The 17048-nt window shown below is 34.6% G+C and overlaps 1 non-coding gene across 1 annotated transcript; it reads right to left on the bottom strand.

The window, feature by feature from the left end:
- Nucleotides 1-9374: 9374 nt before the first annotated feature.
- LOC138396110 (U6 spliceosomal RNA) lies at nt 9375-9479 on the bottom strand. Its single transcript, XR_011235590.1, has one exon. It is a non-coding gene; the product is annotated as a U6 spliceosomal RNA (small nuclear RNA).
- Nucleotides 9480-17048: the final 7569 nt, after the last annotated feature.

The raw sequence follows: 17048 nt of genomic DNA, 5'->3' as shown, positions 1-17048 counted from the left end.
GCCTGTAATCCCAACACTTTGGGAGGCCAAAGAGGGATCACTTGAGTCTAGGAGTTCAAGACCAGCCTGGGCAACACAATGAGACCCCATCTATATAAAAAATTTGAAAAAACAGAAGTAACATTGAACTCTGCTAACTCTGCCAGGAGTAAGTTGAGTTATTGTCTTCATGTGAATTAAAACTAAGACTGCTTGCAAACAAAGTAATGTAACTCGGGCTTCACTTGAATAGGGAGCAGATGTAAGGCCTGAATATTCAATAACTAGTGAGCAGAAAGGGAAACCTTTATTTTTCTTTGTTTCAGTTAATTATACTACTTAAAATGAGGACTTCCACCACTAAAATTACCTGCAGCTGTATGGTTCTTGTTGCTATTGTTGGTGTACACTGAAAATACTCCAACAGAGGGCACCAAGAATTGCTTGTGATCGACACACCCACAGTCTTGTCATTTTGGAAAGATTACAGACAGCATAACTAATAAAGTTATTGTGCTCCTGTGAAAGAATAATAGCATGTTTGAAGAACGTGTATTAACCCTGTTGTAAAGTATTGATTGTACTCTGTAGCAAAGGAAATGAAAGAACAAAGTGTTTTTAATTCTTACCCTGTTTGCTCTTGCTTGTTTTATTCCATTTCAATTTACACCTATATTCAAGAACACGGAAAATGTATCACCCGACTTCAAAGGCAGTTCTATTTTTTAGACACACTTTTGTAACAATTCGATGCTTTAAAGAACAGATGTGTAATTTAACTTAGTAAGTGATGAATAAGAAATATCGTCCAATCTCAAATAGCTGTGAACTCAATTTGCTATGTTTACTATTATAAAGAAAAAAGAAGTAAAAGATAGAGGAATAGGAGGATGGGAGGGAGGGAAAGAAGAGATAGAAATGGAGAGAAGGGGGAGAAGACAGAAGAGAGTTAATGGGGAACATGGTTATTTTGTTTTACTTTTTGTTGTTACCTAAGAAAATTTCTGTTTACTGTGTTATAACAGCACAAAATTATAATTCTGATCGTAAATCCTAGAGAATATATTTATTTCTGAAAGCCCAAGCTTGACATTAGAAGTTATTTTTGTTTTGTTTTGTTTTGTTTTGTTTTTTCGAGACAGAGTCTCACTTTGTTGCCCAGGCTAGAGTGAGTGCCGTGGCGTCAGCCTAGCTCACAGCAACCTCAGACTCCTGGGCTTAAGCGATCCTACTGCCTCAGCCTCCCTGGTAGCTGGGACTACAGGCATGCGCCACTATGCCCGGCTAATTTTTCTATATATATTTTTAGTTGTCTGTATAATTTCTTTCTATTTTTAGTAGAGACGGGGTCTCGCTCTTGCTCAGGCTGGTCTCGAACTCCTGACCTTGAGCAATCCACCCGCCTCGGCCTCCCAGAGTGCTAGGATTACAGGCGTGAGCCACCGCGCCCGGCCTTAGAAGTTATTATGTATCAAAGACTAATGCCAATAATATGTTCACAAATATGAACATTGGTCCAAACCAGCAACCCCATACATCAGGAGCAAGTTCTTTAAAAGGCAGACTGTGAGAAACAGGAGTAATAAAAATTATTTGGATTTTTTTTTTACATTGAAAACAGGAAATTCTTGAAACTTTTATTTCAGACTAAAAAGTTTACATTTACAACACCAGTGCTACTCTGTTGTTACATTATTGTATATAAAAACAAGATATGCATGAAAATAAGTAATATTTCTGTATCGAGTGCCTCTATATTCACTGTGGCATAACAGGCCTTCATGGTATAGCTCACAAATGTTGATATGTAAAAATAAATTGGATTACAGGTAAATGTACAGAATGTATAGAGTTTAAAATTTCAAAATGTTTGAATACAAAAATCATGACAGGATGAAGGTCTTCATTTCTAAGTAGCAGTTGATGGACATTTTATACATCATTTATTAGATATAAACTAATACCTAAAAATCAGATAAAATTGTCATTTTTGTTAATGAACATCATTTAAAATTATCCTTGTATAGTGATCTAGTAACTATAGAATCACTCATCTTTTCTGAACCACTTCTTTTAAGAGCAGAGTTCCTATAATTGCATTCCCCTTTCTCTCTCTTTCTCTCTCTTCTCTCTCTCTATTTTGAAGATGTATCTGTAAAGACATTTGGCATCTTATCAGCAAAAACAGCAGCTGAAGAAAGGCCTTCCTCCATGCTCTGTCAAGGGAATTGCAAGTTTAGGTGGGGTTTTAACAGACATCAAGGATTTACTGACATAACATAGATTGCATGATTTCATTCTATCTATTACTTGTGCCTTTCTCTTTTAATGGAAATGAAAACAATTATAGAGCAGAAAAGATCAAGCTTCTCATTGAGAGTAGTGTATTACAGCCCATGAGGAGGCGCAAACTAACAAATACATACATAACATAGATATTTACACATCAGATGACACACTGGTTAAACTTAATTTCTATTTTCAAATTTTGTAGGAAACATCTGTGAAAGCTGACCCAAGCTAACAAATCAATAATTTCCTAAAAGGTCAAAGAACATTTTTAAAACAATTATTATTCCAATTAACATTTTCCCAGAAGTGCTAGCAGTTATCTGGCTTTTTTACATTTCTAATGTTGTTAATAAGTTATTTCTTTCATAATTTCCCCACAATTTGGATTTTAAAAAATACAAGCTAGACAGATATTCCCTGCATCTAGCCCTGAATATTATTTCCTTCTCAGGGTGCAGACAGTCCTTCAATGTACAAGTCCTCTAAAGCCATCCTGCATGCAGTGGGCCTGAATCATATATAAACAACAGTTCAGCATGTTCAGAATTAAACCTCAATCTAAAACCAGAAAGAGAACTGTAAAAATATCATACTTGACAGGGCTCTGTTGAATATATGGGATGTGGACATCATAAAACAATCAATTTACTTTGTGTTTAATTCATGCTTAATTATAGAATCATAGAAATATGGAGATGGAGCTGGTCTCATCTGTCAGATTCAACATTCATTTTAAAATAACTTTAAAGTTTAGAATTAAATCCTGTTTCTTGCAGTAATTTTTTTAAAGGTTTCACTTAAGCACGTTAGATTGACCTCTACCATTTACTTCCATTCCTTCTAGAAATGAAAGTAATGGAAAATAATGTTAATAAAAGAATAAACCTACAAGGACAAAGAGAATTAGAAAGAGGGCAACAGTGGAAGAGAGATGTGAACAAATTTTTGGAAGATGAAAAATAGATGGAGGAGTAGTAATCAAGTTGGCAGATCAGGATGAAATCTAAGACCTGCAGGGAAGAATATTAAAGAAAATGTAGCTGATTCACCATTTAGAATCCTGTAAAGACTAGAGCAAGAGGCTTCCAGTACTGGTGCTGTGAGAGGTATACCTTAGAACCCAATGACTTTTATTCTACTCCCCTCGCTACACCAGAAGACCTGAGATTTAGTCAGTGACACTGAGACATTGGATGAAAAAAGAAATCAATTTTAAGTAAAAGACTCAATGTTGAATAGTTCTAAGTCACACTCCACTAACCACCACCTCTTCCATTGCTAGTGCCCAAGAACACCAGCATCAAATCCAAACATGTTTTAGGAAAACCTCTAACATTTAACACAGAGAACAAAACACAAAATTGGATGGGCATTACCATATACTGCTGGTGAGAGTAACTCTTGCCTATTTTTCCCATGTCGTCTTCAATTAGATATTTAAAATCATTTAAAATAGTTTTACCTTCGAGAGTTAAAAAATACCTTAGTTCAAAAATATTGATTTCTTTGATTATTAATGACATAAAGCTTTTTTATTTGTAGTTCTTCCTAATTTTTTTATGTTCTTTGCCCTTTTATCAAGTGGATTGATCATCTTTCCAATTGATTTCCGAAAACTTGAAAAGTTCTGTCTAATATAATGGGAACACTTTATATATCCTTTATAATAAAAATCTCAACAGGGAGATCCCATAGACCACTCACCCAATTTCCCCAACAGTTACAGCTTACATAATTGTATTATAATATAAACCAAGAAATTGGCATTGGTGCAATATGTGGGTATAGTTCTATGTCATTTTATTCTATATGTTTATTCATGTAATCATCATTGCAATCAAGATACAGAATTGTTACCTCACCTTAAAGATTTCCCTGCTGCTATCCCTTCATAGTCCCATTCACTCACTTCTTCTCACCATTCCTAGTCCTTGGTAACCATTAATCTACTTTCTATTTCTATAATTTTTCAGTTTGAGAATGTTATGTAAATGGAATCGTTCACTATGTCACCTTTCAGTTTGGCTTGTTAAACTCAGAATAAAACTTTTGAAATTCATCCAAGTTGTTATATGTATCTGCAATTCATTCCTTTTTATTGCTGAGTAATATTCTGTGGAATGGCTATACCACAGTTTGTTTAATCATTCAACTGTTGAGAGACATTTTGGTTGTTTCCAGTTTGGGGCTATCACAAATAAAGCTACAATTAGCAATCATGTACAGGTTTTGGGTGCACATAGTTTTCATTTCTTTGGGATAAAATGGCCAGGAGTACAATTGCTAGAATGTTTGGTAAGTGTATGTAGTTTTTCAAGAAAATGTCAAATTCTTTTCCAGAGTGGCTGTACCATTTCACATTCCCAACAGCAACATATGAGAGATCAAGTTTCTCCACAACCTCACCAGCATTTGGTATTGTTAGTATTTATTATTTTAGGTATGCAAAATAATATATTACCACAGTCTTAATTTACATTTCTCTAGTGATGCTGAATATTTTTTTTGAATATTTTTTATGAGCTTATTTTTCATCTGTATATGCTCTTCAGTGATTTGCATCTTCATAGTTTTATTTTTTTTATTTTATAATTGGATTTTGTTTTCTGTTTTTTGGTTTTTTTACCATTGAGTTATGAGGACACTTTACATGTTCAAAATATGAATACTATGTCTAATATGATGTTTATAAATATTTTCTCCCAGTCTGTGCCTGGTCTTTTCATAATCTTTACAAGTTCCTTTCCTCTAGGGATCATGCTTTCTGAGGTCATGTCTGAGGCTCTTCACTAAGCCCTAGGTCCTAAAGATTTTCTCCTATATAATCTTTGAATGTTGTATAGTTTTACATTTAAAACTATAATCCATTTTGTGTAAACTTTTGTATAAGGTATGAAGTTGAGCCAGAAGTTCCTTTGCCCTTGGATATCCAATTTCTACAGCACCATTTGTTGAAGACTAACTTTCGTCCTCCTAAAAGCCAATCTTGCTGGGATTTTGATAGGAATTGTGTTTTATTTCCATATCAGTTTGGGAAGAATTAACATCTATACTATGCTAAGACAGATTATATCTCTCCATTTATTCAGAACTTTTAAAATTTCTTTCCTCACCATTACAAGTCCTGTACATGTTTTATTTAGGTCATTAAATATGAAATGTCCAATTTTGAGTCAAAAGTGTAGTTTATTACATCTCAAATAAGAAGCAGTATAATTAATCAAAGTAGGCACCTAAGCTATCAACACAGTTTTGCCATCTTAAGGGTAGCTCATTTGTGCCAGCAACAAAGAAGCCTGGAGATTGAGCGGCAATGAAATCTTGAAAGGTGTTTTCCATAGCTCATTGAGAATTGAATATTTTTCCTTGCAAGAAGTGGTCCAAAGCCTGGCAGAAAGGATAGTCAGTTGGTGTAATTCTGGAGGATATAGTAGATGACAGAGTTTCCAACTCCAGCTTCCGTAGTTGAAGCAGCATTGTTTACGCGACATGTAGTAAGCATTGTCTTGCAGGAGGATTGGCCTGTTTCTATTGAGCAATCTTGGCTGCTTAATCACAAGCACCCTCATCATTTCGTCTAATTGGTTACAGTAGGCATTGCTGTAATTGACTGACCAGGCTAAATGAATCTGTAGTGGAGAATACCAGCACTGGAGGACCAGACACCATTAGCTTTTTTTGATGACTATTCGGTTTTGAATTGTGTTTTGGCACTTCATCTTTATTCAACCATTCGGCCGAATGCTTGCGATTGTCAGAAAGAATTCATTTGTCATTATATGTAACAATAGGATGTAGAAACGGTTCGCCTTTATGTCATCACAGCAAAGAAAGGCGAACTTCGAGATTTCTCTTCTGACGCTTTTTAATTCATGTGGTACCCATCTATCCAGCTTCTTTACCTTGCTGATTTATTTCAAATGGTCCAATATTGTTGGAATAGTAACGTCAAACCTTGCTGCTAATTCACACATACGATGAGATGGATTCACTTTCACCACAGCTTTCAGCTCATCATATTATCCACCTTGGTTTCAGGTCGCCCATGTGGCTCATTTTTAAGATTAAAATCACCAGAATGGAACTCCTCAAACCATCAATGAACTGTATGTTCATTAGCCACATCCTTCCCAAACACTTCTTTATTTCGAGCTATCTGTGCTGCATTGGTTCCATGACGGAATTCATATTTGAAAATAACACAAATTTTTGACTTATCCATGTTTTCACAAAAATTGCTCTTAAAAAAATGTGAAAGAAAATCACAAGCCATAATGTATATTTGAAAGAATGTGGATGTATCTTCACAATAAAAAGTCATGGTGTATAATTTTATTTACGTTGCTGAATTCTATTTGCTAACATTTTCTTAAGAATTTGACATCTATATTAATAGGATACATTAATCTGTAGTTTTTTTCTTTTATACTATCTTTGATTTTTTTGTATCAAGGTAATACTAGCTTCACAAAATGGGTTAGGAAGTATAATCTCCTATTTTATGTAGAAAATGATTATGTAGAATTAGCATTAACTCTTTTTTAAGTTTGGCAGAATTCCACAATGAAACCATCTAAGTCTGAATATGTTGGAGTTTTTAATTACAAATTCATTTTTCTTAACACTTATAAGATATTCAAATTATCAATTTCATATTGAGTGAGTTGGGATAGTTTGTACTTTTTGAGAAATTGGTTCATTTCAACTAAGTAGTCGAATTTTTGAGCACAAAGTTGTTTGTAATGTTCCTTTACTATCATTTGACTGGCTTCAAGATTGTAATGATATCCAACATTTCATTACTGATACTGTTAATTTGTGTCTTCCCTTTCTCTGTCTCTTTTTTCTTTGTCAGTTTTGCCAGAGGTTGTCAAATGTATTGCTCTTTCCAAAGAACCAAACTTTTCTGCATTTGTTTTTTCTATTATATAATATTTGTGTTTTCAATTTCTTTGGTTTCTGTTCTTTTCATTATTATTTACTTCTTTCTGCTCACTTTGAGCTTATTTTTTTGTTTGTTTTTCTAGGAGTTTATCAGTTTGAGACTTTTTTCTCTTTTCTAATTGGTTCCAGGACCCCCCATAGATACCCAAATCCACAGACGTTTAAGTTCCTTATATAAAATGTTGTATTATTTGCACATAACCCACACTCATCCTCCTTTATACTTTAAATCATCTCTAGATTACTTATAATACCTAATACAATGTAATGTTATGTATTAATAAATAATTGTTTTACTGTATTGTTTAGAGGAACATGACAAGAAAAAAAAAGTCTGTACATGTTCAGTACAGACACAATCATCCATTTTTTCCCCAAATATTTTCAATCCTCAGTTCATTGAATCCACATATGTGGAACCTGTGGATACAAAAGGCAGGCTGTACCTGTATAAGCATTTAGTGCAATGAATTTTCCTCTTAGCCCTGCTTTATCTGTGTCCCACACATTTTTATTTTTTTTGCACTTTTATTCAGTTGAAACCTATTTTTTTTATTTCCCATGAGACTTCTTCTTTGTCCCATGAATTATTTAGAAGTGTGTGGTCTATTTGCACATTTTTAAAGATTTTCCTGTAATCTTTTGGTCATTAATTTCAAGTTTAATTCAATTGTTGTTAGAAAACATACTCTGTATGGTTTCAATTCTTTTTAATTTGTTGAGGTTTGTTTTATGGCCCAGGATATTATCTATCTTGATATATGTTGCATGGAATTTGTCAAGAATGTGTATTCTGGGCTGGGTGTGGTGGCTCACGCCTGTAATCCTAGCACTCTGGGAGGCCGAGGCTGGCGGATTGTTTGAGCTCAGGAGTTCAAGACCAGCCTGAGCAAGAGCAAGACCCTGTCTCTGCTAAAAATAGAAAGAAATTATATGGACAGGTAAAAATATATATAAAAATTAGCCGGGCATGGTGGTGCATGCCTATAGTCCCAGCTACTTGGGAGGCTGAGGCAGGAGGATAGCTCGAGCCCAGGAGTTTGAGGTTGCTATGAGCCAGGCTGATGCCATGGCACTCTAGCCCAGGCAACAGAGTAAGACTCTGTCTCAGAGAAAAAAAAAAGAATGTGTATTCTGCTGTTGTTGGGTAGAATGGTCCATGAATCTCAATGGTGTCTTACTAGTTGTTGGTGTTGTTGAGTTCTTCTAAGTCTTGTCTCTTCTTTCTATAAGTTATTGATAGAAAGGTGTTAAAATCTCCAAATATAATTGTGAACATGGCTATTTCCCCTTTCATTTATATCAGTTTTGGCTTCCCATGTTTTGCAGCTCATTGTTCAGTGCATTAAGATTGCGCTCTCTTCTTGGTGGGTTGACTCCTTAATCATTACGTAATGTCCTCCTCTACCTCTAGTAATTTTAAGGAATGGGTATACAATTTGAATAGACACTTCACCAAAAAAATAGATATATAGATGAAAAATAGTCACATGAAAAGATTCTCAACATCATTATTCGTTAGAAAAACATAAATTAAAACATGATTATATACCACTATACCCTTATTTGAATTTCTCAAACTAAAAGGCTGGACCATACCAAATGTTGAAGGTATGGGCTAACTGGAACTCTCATACACTCTTGATGGAAATATAAAATGGTACAACTGCTTTGAAAAGCAATGTGGCAAGTTCTGGAAAAGTTAAATATACACCTACCATATGATCCATGTATTCCACTCCAAGATATTTACTCAAGCATATGTCCTTACACAGAAATGTTCACAGTAGCTTTATTTGTAATATCAAACACTAGTATATACCCAAATTGATTCATGAACAAGTATGTGGATAAAGAAATTGTGCCATATCCATACAATGTAACACTACCCAGCATTATAAAGAAATAAACTCTTAACACACCTAACAGCATGGATGGATCTCAAAATAATTACACTGAGTGACAGAAGTCAGTTAAAAAAAAGTACACACTGTACAATTCCATTTACATAAAAATTTAGAAAATGCAAATTATTCTATAGTGACAGAAAGCAGATCGGTGGTTGCCTGGGGACAAGGCAGGGAGGAGAGCCAGGAGGGATGGGATGGAAGAATGACAAATAGTCTTGAAGAAACTTTTTTTTTTTTTTTTTTTTTAAATATAATATGGAACGCTTCACGAATTTGCGTGTCATCCTTGCGCAGGGGCCATGCTAATCTTCTGTATCGTTCCAATTTTAGTATATGTGCTGCCGAAGCGAGCACTTGAAGAAACTTTTGTGGGTGATGAATATGTTCATGATCTTGATTGTATTGATGTTTTCACAGGTGTACATATGTCTAAATTTCTCAAATACGGCACTTTAAATTGGTACAGTCGATTGAATGATGTTTTCATCCTTCCCCTGAATTTATTTGGAAATTTTACCAAGGTAGAGAAGTTTTCTTTCAAATTTCTATTCTTGTATCCATACCAAATGATATGAATGTATGATCTATGTTTGCTTAATTCATATAATCATACTATCACTTGATCAAGTTCTGTCTTATAGCATTTCCTAATAAAGAAAAAAGTTCATTACAAATACTTTAAATAGGGCAACATTTGTATAAGTTTAAATTCCATATGGGAAAAAAAAAAGCATTGTATTTCAAGAGAAGGACTCCACATGCATCAAAGTTCCTTAAAGATAATATTCATTTGAAAAAAGAAAGGGAGAATGAGAGGGAGGAAGGAGGGTCTAAAGGAGGGAGGGAGAAAGGAAGGAAGGAAGAAAGGAAGAAAGGGAGGAAGAGAGGGGAGAACTCACATAGGCCAAATTACCTTATTGCATTAATAACTTGACTTCTGAAATCCTGTAAGCAGAAAACATAAAAGTGTTTTCTTTTATGCTCAAAGAAAGGAAATACAAATGCTCTATATATGTATGAGATATGGTCCTAAATGGGAGTTAAATGGACCAGGACAGTAAACAATTACATGATTCACAGAGCAGGGTGGCAGAGCAGTAAGAGCCATCTATCAAAAACTTTAAAAACAGCTGGATTATGGTAGAAAATCGTAGGACTCCTAGCAGTTAGTGCACAGTGACAGGTATATGCTGTCTGAGATGTGCTGATAAAATAAAACTGCTATATATAAAGTAAATAAATAAAATTTATTTATTTTATAAATAAGTTTACCTAGCATTTTAGTATCCTATTTCCTTCCATGAAAAAAAGACCATATCTTTTGTTTGTATGTTTTCAAATGGATTCTCCTATTTGGCATCTAGTGTTTTCCCCTCCTCTCTGACAGAAATAACTTCAATTCCACTTTTAATGGTTCACAAGAGGTCCTGAATTATTAACCCCTGGTCAACTTCTAGGCACAGCTGACCTCTAATGTAATCTAAATTTACTGACTCCTTGGAAAGCAGAAATAAAGAAAAAATGTTGAGAGTTGAGACAAGAGCAATCCTGAAGGAAATCCACACCTACAATCTTTCCTGAACTCCATGAACTAGATGTGCATCAAAATTACGACTTTTAGGATTTGAGAACACTGATATGGCACCCATATCAGAGATTACATAGATCCACTGTCAAAGACATGACTATTTTTGCAGGGAAATGTATGATCAATAACTGTGCAAAAATGAAAAAGAAACAGAAAGATCATAAATAACCTCATGTTCAGCCATGGCAGACTTGTCAACAAATGAGTCTCAGAAAACCTTTTGGTATTCGGGTTATTTTGGATTTCAGATTTACAGATGAAGCTTTGTGGACCTGTTAAGTTCAATACCTTAAAAAAGAGAGAGAAGAAAATCATGGCATAAAACTGGCATGAAAATATATGCACACAACTTTAACTTTCACAGTGCAAATAATATAGAATTATAGCTAAGAGTTGTACTTCAACTGGATATTATACTTTAATTTTGTTTCTCTAGAGTTTTTACAGAATGACCAGGTAGTTTCTGAAAAGTGTATGGATTCATAAAACCAATATGTATACTTTTTGTATTTTATTATTATTATTATTTTGGAGATAGAGTCTTGCTGTTGCCTAGGCTACCTTCAAACTCTTGAGCTCAGGGGATCCTTTTGCCTCAGTCTTACAAACAGCTGGGACTAGAGGCATACATCGCCATGCCTGGATACTTTATGCATTTTAGACTGACGATTATAATTTGACAACAGCTGGCCAAGTTAGTGGTTTGAAGAGAAACCAGACTATAAAGAATATAGATTATCAATACTGCTATATTTAGAGAAAATAATTCAAGAATTACGAATGGTGGTGTGGTAAGCAGAATTGTAAGAATTGTAATATAACACATTTCAGTATATTTAAGACATACTTTTACATATACTTCCTATAATATATTTAAGATTGTTTATTATATTCCTATTATATTGGAACTTGCTTATGATGCTGTCATCAGGGTCTACATAGGACAAACTTATAGATAAAAGACTATCTTAGTGAAATCTTTTAGGTCTAAAACTTAGTACATTGAGATTGAGGACAAACTGAATTCTTTTCCATCAGAAACTTGTTAATAAAATATAGAAAGAAAGAAATCCAAGTGAATTTTATTCTGGTGAATAATGTACTAGACATTTCCATGTGTAATTTTAGAAATTTTTACCAATAATTTCCCTTAAATTAAAATATGCACTTATTTTTTCAATGTGGTTCTATATTGACTTCATTTTAGCATGTTTTCACATGTAATATTTTTTAACTTGATTTTTGTCCAGATTAGGTTTCTATTTATTTGATAAATAGAAAAAATAATCTGAATACAAAGAGTAGTTTGGCTACTTACAAAGGTAAGTTATTATGGAATGTTGTGTTCCCATCCCTACTTCTCTGCAAATGAGAATTCTAATATTATTTCGTGAATCATCTAATGCTAGGTCTTTCTCATCATTTTGTTAATACCCTCTCCCTCAAATTTCCAAAATGTTTACCCATATAAAGAAACAAAATTATTATGATTAATTCCAAAATGTAGTAGACAAGCAACTTTCTCTTAAACGTGACCACCTAAGTAGTTGGGGTTGGAAAATGAAGAGAAGAACTATTTAAACAACAACGGTAACAACAAAACCACTCTGTTCCAGGGCTCTTGTGAAGTTGTTTCACATACACGACTATAATTTAATGTTCATCACAACTCCCTCAGATGTGTTTATATATTTTGCAGATAAGGTTAAGAAATTGACCCAGGTCACAGTCATGCATAATTTCTCTGTGTCTAGATTGGTAGCCTTTTCTTTATATCTGACTGCTTCCTTTTCTCCATACTCTGTACAAGATTGAGTCTATATAGCCATCTAGATATTTTCCTTAATGGCAAGTGATAGAATTCTCAACTAAATTCTCCCCTAAAGGTCAAAGTCTACAGATACTCCCTAAAAGTTTCTGACAACAAGCCTGTCTGATTACTCCAGAGCTATGCAAAGTAGAGAGTATAAGAAGTTAAATCAGGAGCTCAAATGCTACTCTCTGCTATTATCCTCACACATCCAGCCTTCTAATTGTTTTTAGCTTCAAATATTCCCCCAAGCTGTCATCTAAGGCTCTTGATGCCCGTCACCTTTGGGTCTCCCAATTAGTCTAGGGCATTCTGAAACCGAATGAAATTAGAAATGCTTTGGAAGCAGAGCTCTGAAATATTATTATGCCCTATTGCAACCTACATTTCTGTCTCTTTGGCCAGAATGCTCAGGCAACTTCAAGTAGTGCCCAGATGTTTTGAGACATTTGATTAGCAGGAGTTATTCCTCTGAAAGTGTGAGGGATTTATTTTGAGATGTGTGCTGTTACTCTGACTGCTGCTATAAAGCTGTGGGTTTTCTTTCCTTTTTGCCATAGGAGTACTTTATAATTTCAGTAAGATTCTCTCGGCATGAAATAATGTACTTTAATGTAGATTTCCTGCAGCAATCCTCAAATACTTCTCTGTGGGATTTTACGTTTCAACCAATTCCATGTACTCATATCACTTTTAAATTCATTTTTACTTACGTTTTTATAATGTTCACCCTGACTAGTAATTTCAGCCTTACCAGAGATATTTTTTGTCATGTTCTCTCTAAATCTTAAAGCCCTAATACTCTGAACCATAAGGCAAAAAGTTCTATTTTTCTTGGCCCCTTATTCTAATATGGAATGACAAGTCTCAGGTCATAAAATATTAAACAACAATAGAAATTTTCCTCAATGTTAACATGATCAGATTGGCTTAAAAATAAAACAGACTACTTTTTGCTAACTTGCATTACAGTCTGGCTGGAGGTAGAATAATATTCTTATTTGGCTATAGCCTACATATATATTTTGTTCTGACCTCTGGACTGGTTCTTTTGGTTAAAGCTTTTTAATTCCAATTCCAATTTCTATAAACTTTATTGGCATGGCAAGGAATGCAAGCATGGCTAGAATCCATAAATTATGTTTGTGACTTTAGGGCAGCAGGTTTCACGGAGGTAATAGGATTTTTTTCTTGCATCTTCGTTTTCCAATAAGTAAGGGAAATGGAAGAGAATATTTTAGTCCTAGAAAGACAGAGCAGAAGAGGGGGAAAAAAATAGACTTCTCAGTGGGGCTGCTTTCTGAAATGAGCCTTGAGCATTGTCTTTAAAGAAATAAAAAGAAATACCAATTCAATATTTCATTTCAAAATAAAATTTGTATATAGGGGAATATCCAAGTTCTGTGGGGCCTGAACTTTATACAACTTTGTAGACCTTTTTTAAGAAAAAGAAATTGAAGTTACAAACTCAAAGTTAGTTTCAAAAGTCAATATTTAAAATGATAAAAGAAAGCACAAATTATACATTGTAAAAAGCTGACAAATAAAATGAACATCCCAAAAATTCAAGAATAATGCATTTTACTTAATTAATTAACTGCCTAATATACCTCTATAGTATTTTTCTTCAGCATTTTTGATTGCATACTTCTGATCACTCTTTATATGATAATTCTTATATTTTCTATAGCTGGAATGGAAAGATAATTCAGTCTGTCTTCTAGCCTGGTAAATCAAAATATGTTTTAAATTAATGAGAGTTTAGAAATCTTTCTTTCAGCTTCACAATTCATGTTTGGTAATGTCGTACCAAGGACTCTTTTATATGTTGGGATGCATAAAACACGTGACTTTTAAAACGGACATACTTGGTGTTCATAGTACTGCTATAGGTTTTTACCCTACACTCACAGGAATTGTGTAAGTTCCATTTTGCATAATTCCCATCAAAAAAAGAGAGAAAAATGTGGTGCATTTATAATTATACATGCTGCATTATGTTCCTGACAGAAGAGGAATTGTTTTGAATAGTCATTTTACCCTCACTTTTACATGTTTGATGTTTGGAAAAATAATCACAGACTAGCTTTGGGCTCATTTCAAACCTTTCCCCTCCTAGGGGAGGGGACTAGCACCTATATACGTCTAGCACCTATATATGTCTAGTGCTAATTAGTATAGAGAAAATTCATATGCTGATATAGTCTCTGGTTCTATGTCTTCAGATCTGAACACTGGGCAAGTCAGCACGGAGTATTCTTGGAAGCCATTTCTGTACCCAGACAATCAGGAATAGCTTAACTGTACATAAAATTGTCTTGCAAACCACTAAAATTCTTTCCACTAAACCAGGATTTCTCAACCTCAGCACTACTGACATTTGGAACCGGAAAAATCTTTGTCGGGGAACGAGGCATTCCGTGTATTCCTGGATGTTTGGCAATCTCTTTATCTTCTACCCACTAAATGGCAGTGGCACCTCCAACCCCTTTCCTAGTTGTGATACCCCAAAATATCTCCAGACATTGCCAAATGTCTCTTGGGGGGCAAAATCAGCCCTAGTTGAGAATTATTGTATTATTCAAATCTAATTTTATTCCCAACTCATCTCATTAATTAAATATCCCCCAAAAGCCCACCACTATGCTAATACCAAAATATGGCACAGGAGAGGTTGAAGAGGAAAGAGAAAAAGTCTTAACCAATTACAAATACAATATCTTTATTTGCAAATTTTACAAAGACTTTATGAACATACAAAGGCATTGTCAGGTCTCTCCCAGGGTTTTGAAAGAGATCCATGCAAGGGGACTATAGATTAAGTTCCATTAATCTGATTTTATGATAAATCAATTTTTGTTTGTACTTGAAACTATAAAGAAAATAATGACTTTTGGTATTTATATGGTATATAACTCAAGGGTTCCCTGAACTTAGACAAAATGTTCCTAGTGGGCAGTGGTTATTTAAACTATACTGAATAGGAAAGAACCTAGCTCAGGGAATGATTCCTGGGTTTCCTCACACATTTGTTCCCCTTTGTCACTAGGGTGATGTGGCTGAAGGCCTATCAGGAGGAAACACGTGTAGTACCCAAAAGCCAAGGCCAGCTTTCTTTCTCCTCCAGCTTTTTAATATTCACAAGTCTTGCTACCTCTGAAGTTGTTCACTTCAAGTTTCCTGGTCTAGCCAATTCCATCTTCCCCTTTATGAGATAGCTAAAAATTGCAGTCATAACTTTGTCAAATTTAAGTTCCCTGCTACAATCAAGTGAAACTTGGAAAGAGGTAAGCTTTGAGTCAATGAACTAAATCCTTGACACAGGCAATAATAGAATGTCCTGAAGTAAAAAGTGAGGACCTACTGGTTCAAGGCTAAAGCCCACACTGGAGTGGAGGAAGGCAGCTTGGTGTAATGCTAGACCCCCAAACAGTAGGCACAGAATATAGTAACCCCTTCTAATCTCTGCTATACATTGTCATCACACCAATTTCCTTAAAACTAACCTGCTTAAAAAAAAAAAAAAAAAAGTTTGACAACTCCCTGTTGTGTAACAGCCAAGTTTACATTTCTTGTCTTGCAATCTAAGGCAGTTAAGGTCCTCCCACAATCCGGAAACTTTCTCCCATAATTAATATTAATTGTGTATTAGCATTATCAACCTGATTTTATAGAGAAGGAGACTGAAGCTCATTCAGTTAAGAAAAATATTGCCCCGGGAAACAGTTTTACAGATTTCCCTCAGGCTCAGCAACCTGTAATAAACTTGAAGTTAAAGGCAGACAGTAACTTTATCTTAGTCCCCCGATAATACTCCTTCCTCTCAGTCCATAATAACTTCAAGCCATGGAGATGAATCTGTAAAAGGTCTAAAGACCCAAGTGATTCTGTAATTTTCATTGTCTCTGTGTTCTTGGCGGGAGGTGGGGAAGATTTTCAAAATCTTCATAACCAACTTCGTGTTTTCAGAAAAAAAAAAACTATAGTAACCTATGTAAGTTACCATGTGAGCCTCAAAACAGGGTTTCTTTTTTAAAAGGGATTTTCATTGCCAAATAAGATTAAGAAACTAAGTGTTAAATTACGTTAAACATGTTTCTTTCCTGCAATATGATGTTTCCCAAACACAGTTGAAGCCTTTTTTTCATGGAACATTGTCTCAGCAGATATTAGGATCATTTGGGAAACAGTTCAGTGAATGCTGGTGTGCTGATAAGAATATGAGATTGCCACCAGGCAGTTTGGGGTTCAAATCTTGGCTCAGATCTTTACTAGCAATGTAGCTGTAATAAGGTCAGTTAATCTCTCCAAGCCTCTGAAATCTTATCTATAAAACTGGGATCAAAAATACCTGCCTTAGAGTGTAAGTATGAGGCTTAAGGTTAGCACCTAGAAAGCACCTTGTACAGTGCCTGCTACGTGCTCCATAATTCACTCTTCCTATCAGTATTTGAGTGTGTCCTTTGAAAGGGCTTCAAAGAAGTATTCATCTGAAGCTATAGGAAAGACATTTATACTGACTTGT

The sequence above is a fragment of the Eulemur rufifrons genome, chromosome 15 (genome assembly GCF_041146395.1).
Source record: "Eulemur rufifrons isolate Redbay chromosome 15, OSU_ERuf_1, whole genome shotgun sequence".
Taxonomy (NCBI): Eukaryota; Metazoa; Chordata; class Mammalia; order Primates; family Lemuridae; genus Eulemur; species Eulemur rufifrons.
Note: the sequence above shows the minus strand (reverse complement) of the source record. Positions and strands in the feature narration are given on the sequence as shown.